The following is an 8,899-nucleotide window of genomic DNA, read 5'->3' as shown; positions in this document are numbered from 1 at the left end:
ATGTGTTTTTCCCTCAGAAAGACTGAGCGTGGCCCCCGCCTCTCCATCACTTCCTGAAGTAGCCAACCCTGCAGATGTCACATAGGAAAAAGCACAAGTCTGGTGGACAGATAAGCATGGGTACAAACAAACAGTCCTGTACATCAGCAGCTGTGTGGTCCTCGGTAAGCTCCTTAACAACAGTGAACCTCTGATTCCCCATCTGTTAAAAATGGGATCATAACAACTCCCCGGAATATTTATGCATAGAAGAGCATCGACAAATGACACACTTTAAGGTGCAGCAGACCATGCCTCCATCATTCCGTGAGAACAAATATTCCAAACCACCTTGGAAAGCATCATATCCGCATTTATTCACGATCGAATTGTACTGAGAATCTTGCGGGTTCCTAAAAGCGTAACTGAGGACGTGACGTCGAAGCGAATCAGAAGTGATATTGACAGAAGCACATGGTAAGAACACCTCCAGTCTCACATTTCAATCTCTTAACACTTAGCTTTTTTTTTTTTTTTTTTTTTTTAAATCTAGCCCAATGGCTCTCAGTTTGGTGACATGTGGCACTGTCTAGAGACAGTTTTGCTGTTAAAACTGAGAAAGTGCTTAGTATCTACCATGAGAGGGACAGGCACAGTGCTGATCATCCCATGCTACCAAGAACCCCAAATGGTACCATATTTAAGGGAAACCCAATTCAGGCCATTTTTGTTCATTAATTCAACCAATATTCCTTGAGTAGTAGTCATACGCCAGGCATTTTTGTCTGGATAAACCAAGGAGAGAAATATCCATTAAACTCAAGAGTTTGCACAGTGCTGGAAAAGATAATCAAATTAAGTGTAGAATACAGGGAAGTACTTTGGTAAGAGAGAATTTGAAAGTCCCGGTGTTTCTAGAAATAAATAAAACCACCAATCGATGGCCACAGTAATAGATAGCCAAAGAAGTGATTACTATAATTTTTTCTAAGCAATCAATGATATCTCTGGTTAGGGGAATAACCGTAGGTGGAACTGTTCTTAAACCTGTTTAATTGAACAATGATGGCTCATCTCACTAAACATGCCTCTAATAAAATCCAGCCAGTGGGCAGTGGCGTCTACTCTGAATGCCAGCAGTCAGACTGACTCATGCCAGGGAATGTACTTATAAGGCTGGCATCAAACCTGGAGTGCTTCTATAACGGGGTCAAAATGCTGCTGCTCCTAAGATCCAGAGTTCGGGAAAGAGCTTCAATTCATGTTAGATCTGTTTTTGTGTTAAGAATTCATCCTCTGGCTGGCTGGGTGGTGGTGGTGGTGGCGGCGGCGGCGGCGGCGGCGGCGGCGGCGGCGGCGCACGCCTTTAATCCCAGCACTCAGGAGGCAGAGCCAGGTGGATCTCTGTGAGTTCGAGGCCAGTCTGGTCTACAGAGCGTGATGAAGGACAGGCACCAAAACTACACAGAGAAAGCCTGTCTCGAAAAAACAAAAAAAAAAAAAAAAAAAAAAAAGAATTTGTCCTCTGAGCTTTCCAATGCCTCTTGGCATTTCTTACATAAAAACAAAACCCTGCCCAAGATTGGTAACCATGTTTCCTTCTCAACTCAATCATCTTTTAACTCAAGACCAGCCATTCTCAGCCTGTGGGTTGCTACCCTTTGGGGGTCAAATGACCGTTTAATAGGTGTCACATATCAAATATCCTGCATATCAAATATTTACATTATGATTCGTAACAGTAGCAAAATTAGAGTTATGAAGTAGCAATGAAAATAATTTTGTGATCGGGGGTCAGCACAACATGAGGAACTGTATGAAAGGGTTGCAACAGTGAAAACCACTGCTCAAGACCAAGAAAGACTCCCCTCCCCTCCACACCATCCTCTTACTGCATTCTGGTGTGTAATGATGCCCTCCAGGATGCTTCATAGCTCTGCTTTACCCTCTCCCCTCCCCTCCACACCATCCTCTTACTGCATTCTGGTGTGTAATGATGCCCTCCAGGATGCTTCATAGCTCTGCTTTACCCTCTCCCCTCCCCTCCACACCATCCTCTTACTGCATTCTGGTGTGTAATGATGCCCTCCAGGATGCTTCACAGCTCTGCTTTACCCTCTCATCTCCCTCTGCAGTTGTATCTCCCCCACAGCTCAGGCTCCTCCCATTTTCCCAGCACCTGTGTTACCCTAGCCAGTCCCTTCTCCAGAGCTCTTCCCTCCCCTTCCCTGAAATAGCATCTCCTTCACATGATAGGGATGTCCTGAAATAGCATCTCCTTCACATGATAGGGATGTCCTGAAATAGCATCTCCTTCACATGATAGGGATGCCCTGGCCAAGGACTCTCAGCATCTACCATTGCCGGCACACGATCCCATCAGTCAACATTGCAGTGTGGTTGGGGAAGGGCTCACAAGGCCCCACCCCTGGTTCAAGAGCTGCTACAGACTGTGACATGGATTTGAGAGGGGGATGTGAGGAGGACACAGGAGGAGCTGGAAGTGGGGAGAGGGGTAGATACTATGAAGATTCATTTTATTTATGTAAGAAATTCTCAGATTTTTTTAAACTTGAAAACTAGAAAGAGAACAACTTGCTTAGTTTCATTTTAATTCCAATTAATTACAGGACTTAGTTCAATTAAAATTTAGCTAACCTGAATACTGGTGAGAGTGTGGAATGTACTATGTCTTTGTTTGTTTGTGACTATATGAAAAAAGGTATATTTTCCATATTTATAGGTCTGATATAGTGTATTAGTTAGATATAACTTAGTAAACTTATTCATAGTAATTTATATCCTAATTTAATTGTTACCTACTTACCCTATAAAATAAGAGCATCTTAATCGTCTTACTTGCGATGTGTTTCCATTCCTTGCTGTACCTTCTCTGTTTTCTTTACAAATTCTGCCTGCTTGTCAGACTGTTTTACTATCCCCATTTCAGGCTCTCGCTGATTTGGAAGCTATAGATTTTCTTTCCTTTTTATTTATTTTTCTCCATTTTAACAACTATATTTATTTAATTAAGAAAATTGTTTAATACTATAAGTTCTGTACAGACACAAAATAAACCGTAGGGGCAATGAAGGATACTCCAAAATCAGAAATCTTTTCTGCTCAGGGTTTTGCAAAGCCAAAAGCAAGATTCAGGTTGGACTTTGATTTGGGGAGTTATAGAGAAGGCTGATGAAATACAAGTTTGAGTATATTTCCCAGAAAACACAAATGTCTTTTCTAAGCATTGGCTGTATGTTTCTCTTTCCTTTGCTAATGATTATGTCAAAGGAGGAATAAAGTCCTAACCCTCCTGGTCACAGGGTAACACCTCTCCTGTCATTTCCTCCTATTGGTTTACTGTATAATTAAAAAAAAAAATCAGATTAAATGTAATTGGGAACATGAAGGTGAATCTCCAAATATTTTAAGTCTACTGTATTTTATACCCATATCTTAAATAGTCAAGTAATTAAATGCTGTGCCCTCCCCTCAAGCAACATGTCTACTTTGTTCAGGGACAAATTGCTTATAAGTATATGATTAGGAGTGTGAAAAATCTCATAGGAAATAAAACGTTGCACACTCCGTATTCCTGGTGCAAAGGAGAGGTTTTGGGAAATTTGAAAGTCTGAGGTGCCAGACAGAGAAAGGAAGAGCAGGAAATAAGCAAGAGTAGAATGTATTCCTTCTGAACTAAACCATTCCAACCAAAGAAAGAAGACTATGAGAAGTTAAATAATAGAAAATATGCATTCACTGTACAAAAAGTATTCAAACCAGAAAAAAAAAAAAGATCACAGGTCACATCAAAATTCCTTATGTTAGCTCCAACAGCTCTTCTCTTCTCCTAAAAGGAGCCAAAGAAAAGTTGACTGGAATGGTCCGGCCCCTAAAACAATGAGTCTTGAAGATCATCAAATTCCAGAGAGAATATCAAAGATACCGAGTGTAAATATGTAAATAATCCAAGTAAATATTGGTATATTAGGAGGCCAAAGACTTAAGCATGACCATTTCTGTGTTTTTATAGTTTCAAAAAGCTTTAAATCCCAAATAATTTTTAGATGCAAACTGATCTTCTAAACATGGCATCTGGGGCATGGACCACACTGGAAAGTAGTTGTCCAACACAAACTGGACACTTTATGGGAGAAAGAGAACACCCAAAGGTGTGTGTAGGCAGGTGGGGGTGGATCTGGGAGGAATTGGGGGCTGGGGGAGAGGGGTGAAGGCAATCAAAATACATTGTATGACTTTCTCAAATAATTAATAAGAATGTTATTTTTATAAAAAACTGATTTGGGAAATACTTCCTATAAGTCAACATTTCCTACTGCTGCTGTAATGGCTGGATTGGGAAGGAAGTGAGAGGTATTATATAAGTGACGAAATTCCAAATTTTCATTAGCAGGCTTTGGAATGCTTAAAATTTTTGCTGAATGTAGTAGCTTTTCTTTTGTGTCACAGCTCTACACTTACACACATAAGCCCTGTTATCACAGAAGAAAATAAAACTCCATAAATGAGACCAAAAATTGTTCTCATTTTTAGTTTTACACTAGAGTAGTATAGGGAAAACTTGAGGCTTTTCCATGCTTGATTTAAAGCATGATTTTAGAATCCTCGTGTGTGTGTGTGTGTGTGTGTGTGTGTGTGTGTGTGTGTGTGTGTGTGTGTTAAAAGTTAATATATCTTGATTACAATTCCTGTTCCCTCTACTCCTCCCATTTCCTCCCTACCTCCCCTCCCATCCAGATCCACTACCTTTTAATCTCTCATTAGAAAAGAACAGGCTTCTAAAAGATAACAACCAAACACAGCAAAATAAGGTATAATTAGATGAAACAAAGACACTCACATCAAAGTTGTACAAGGTAACCCTATAGAAGGAAAAGAGCCCCAAGAGAAGTCACAAGAATCAGGAGTCCCACAAAAATACTAAACTGAAAGCCAGGATATATATGCAGAGGATAACTTTTAAATCAAATGTAATAACCAGTCCAGTCCAGAAATCTCAAGGCACTCTGACTAGAATCAACCAATTCTTTTCTAACATAAATGCTAATCTCCTTCTTCAGAGACACACTGTAGAATTTAGGTGATGGAGAGTGGTTCCTCATGAATTCTTCCCTGATTTATTGAATCACCATGTACTTCATGAACTGAATATTCAAACAGCACTAAAAAGTTTCCATTGCAGCATTTATTAATTCATTCTGCAAAGATGTTTTGGGTGCTGATGTGTATGGGGAGCATTGAGACACAGAAGTTAGAGCCCTGATCTTCAAATGGTCCTGTCTTTGCTTCTTGTTCAATCACTTGGAACACCGAGACTTTGTTGCTTATATTCTGTAAACTTTGTTTTATTTGTCTCTAAATGGGATGATGATGGCTTTCTCCACACTCAGTTTATTGTGTTATCTCAAAGATGAAACATAATGAATTTAGTCATTTTAATTCATAAATAAGAGATTAATCAGTGCTTCTACTATTATTGTCCTGCAATTAACTTGTTAAAGAAGAAATCAGAGACAGGTAAGAATCAGTGAAAAATCTCTCACGATCTTTTAGTCATAAAGGAGAAAATACTGTGTGTACATGGCATGTTAAATCATCTATCAGAGATCCTTCGTGTGTCTATTAAGAGCCAAGAACAGAAGTACGAGGTTTACAGATGGCAATGTAATGTAGGGGTTATGTTAGGAACCCTGCTGGAACCAATGTCTTTGTGTAAGTTCTGATTCTATCATTGGCCAGCTGTGTCACCAAAGGTTGGTTATTCATACATTTATTACCTCCTCCTCCTCCTCTAAAGTAGTAACAGCCTGTCCTCCATAGGGACATATGGCAGTGCCTATAACAAAGTACTTGAAATATGCTATTATGATATTATAAATAAATTTATTCTTTATAAGCAGCCTAAGACCTAGCAATAAATATTACTAAGAGATTATTGTCAGGTACAAATATAAGAGCATGAAATAAATCTTTCTGGATTTGTTAGGGGCAACAACTTGAATACTAGATGGCTGGCTTGTACCACAACTAATTTAAAACTGAAGGAGCAAAAAGACATTGTGCACTGTTGATGTAAAATGGATACATGAATAATGTAGATCACCTTATTTTTTTCTGTTTTCTCCATAATGAGGGAGAAAGAATCTGACGGGTTAAGGGAGGGAGTCAGATATATTGAAAATATTTATGGAAAGTACATAATATACCACAGTGATGCCAACGTGACCTATTTGCATAGGGTTTTCCTACTCTAGGAGAGTAGGTTAAATTTGTCCCCAGCTTCCAATTTCTTGACTTAGATGACCCTGTGCTACTTAATCTATGTCGATTGCCTGTGAAATGTTCATCATGCTTCCATGAAAAGTTAAAAGGATTGGTGGACAGGCAGTAGGGTGTTGGGTGGGGAATCTATGATCAAGTAACTTGAAGAAACGTTGACAGATAAAGTTGAGCAGTTTTCTTTTTGAAGAGTTGCAAATCCTTTCTCTGAGTAACGTAGTGCTTAGAATGAGAATGTGCTCCACATAGGCTCATGTATCTGAACGCTTGGTCCACAGTTGGTGGAACTGTTTGGGGAAGATCAGGAGGTGTGGCCTTGTTGGAGGAGGTGTGTCACTGGGCGTGGCAGGCTTTTGAGTTCTCAAGACGTCTTGGATTCCTAGTGCTCCCTCTCACTGCGTCTTACCTGTGGATCAAGGTGTGAGCTCTCAGCTGCTGCTCCAGCTGTTCCTGGCACGGTGCCTTTTCTCCGCCATCATGAACTCTAACCCTCTGAAACTGTAAAGCCCATTACACACTTTCTTTCATAAGTTGCCTTGGTCATGGTGTCTTATCACAGCAACAGAAAAATAACTATGAAAAGTAGGTTTCCAGGGAGAGTGGAAGGCATACTCAGCCCTCTTCTGTGCATTTAACCATTGAACTCTAATCACTGATACCATACCCAAATCTTCTATTAAGTATTTTAAAAATGGAGGTGTGTTGCTTTAATTTGGAAGAAAGGGCTCAATGACAAAATCGCAGGTAACACTGAGGATGACATATTTGAAAAAGAGAGATGAATATTTTGACCACCCATGAAATCCCAAAACTCAATCACATGTGTAATCCTCGAAGCAAATACATGAATATTTCTCACAAATATTTTACTGATTGAAGCCTCTGAAGCTCAACAATGAAAACAAAGTCCCAGCTAGCCAGGGAAGGACACCGCTGTTTACATCAACTGGACATCTGGAATTGCTGACTGGAAAGAGCATCATTAGCAAATGCAAGACAACAAGGATCCCGGAGCATATTCGCTTTAATTTCCATCATTCTTCTCATCATCTCAGTCCCATCTCCTAAACAAACTGAAATCCCTGGAGAGCAAGAGACAGAAATTCTTTTTTTTTTTAGTTTTTTATTTTAAAATTTAATTTAATTTTACATATCAGCCACAGATTACCCTGTTCTCCATCCTCCCACCCACCCCCGCCCTCCCCCACCCACCCTTTATTCCCATCTCCTCCAGGGAAAGGACTCCCCTGGGGATTCAGAAGAGACAGAAACTCTTAATACCAAAGAATGAATTCAGAGTGCCAAAAGAAAAAGCACAAGATACCAGGGAAAACACTCTGTGTTTGTTTCCCCTCAACTCCACAATTCCTTTCTCCTTCTGGGGGAACTTCCATAGGGGGTCCAGTAAGTTACATCCATTTTAATGGTCTTACTTTCTTTTGAATATGGAACCCCCCAAAAGATGACATTGTTTTTTTTTTTTAAACATGTGAGTTAAAAAAAAAAAAAAAAGGAACTGATTCTGGAATTTGTAACACTTCTTAATCTAATTGCTAGACCCTATGGCACCCAGAAAAAAAAGTGTCAGATAAATGCATACAGATTTGTACACACACACACACACACACACACACACACACACACACACACACACACTTGCACTTGTGCATGTTTATACACAGATGTATATGCACATATGTACACATATAGATAGCTGGTAATGTTACTGAATAACATAGTATCTTCCAATTGCATCCATTGATTCAAGTTATGTTTATGAATTGGAAACTTGAACACATTTTGATAGCTGGATCAAATGGCTTAACATTTGTGATTTCCCAAGAAGCCCCATCTTTGGATTAAGAACACTCATTCCCTCTCCCAGGGAAACACAGTTCAAATGTGTCCTCCCAAAAGCTATGAGGCTTCGTAGTTCTGGCCAATGGACCTCTTCTGCAGACACTAGGGTCAGACAACAGTATTTCTCATATAGAACGCTAATAATGCAATTTGTGTCTTTAAAAATAAGTTCTCCCCTCTGAGACAGTGACTGTAACCAAATTGCTTGAAGGTTTTGTTTTGTTTTTCCTCAAATGAATGGTTTAGAAACCTTTCACTTTTGATATTTTCTTATTATCTTGGAGAAAAGCTCATGTAACCACCGAGTTCCATCTTCACGGCATCTCTCCACCAGACATCGCATCACGTGATTCTCCAGTCAACTTCATAGACGAGAAAAGCGCATACTTTCATTGCCATTTTTAAGATGTAGAGACTGGGATTAAAGGGTCTCGAAAAAAAAAAAAAAGATGTATAGACTGAGGCTTATCTAACCACGGTGAAACTCCGCTGCCTCCGTACTTCAAGCCCCTCACTCTTTTTTATTGTTGTTTTGGGGTTTTTATTTATTTATTTATTTATTTTGGTTTGAGACAGGGTTTCTCTCTGTAGCTTTGCACCTTTCCTGGATCTCGCTCTGTAGACCAGGCTGGCTTCGAACTCACAAAGATCCACCTGCCTCTGCCTCCCGAGTGCTGGGGTCAAAGGCGTGCACCACCCTCACTCTTAACGTACCAGCCCCGAGGTTTCTACACGAATGCATGGAATCATGTAGCAAAGC

This window comes from Peromyscus maniculatus, chromosome 18 (assembly GCF_049852395.1).
Source record: "Peromyscus maniculatus bairdii isolate BWxNUB_F1_BW_parent chromosome 18, HU_Pman_BW_mat_3.1, whole genome shotgun sequence".
In the NCBI taxonomy this organism is placed as follows: Eukaryota; Metazoa; Chordata; class Mammalia; order Rodentia; family Cricetidae; genus Peromyscus; species Peromyscus maniculatus.
Note: the sequence above shows the minus strand (reverse complement) of the source record.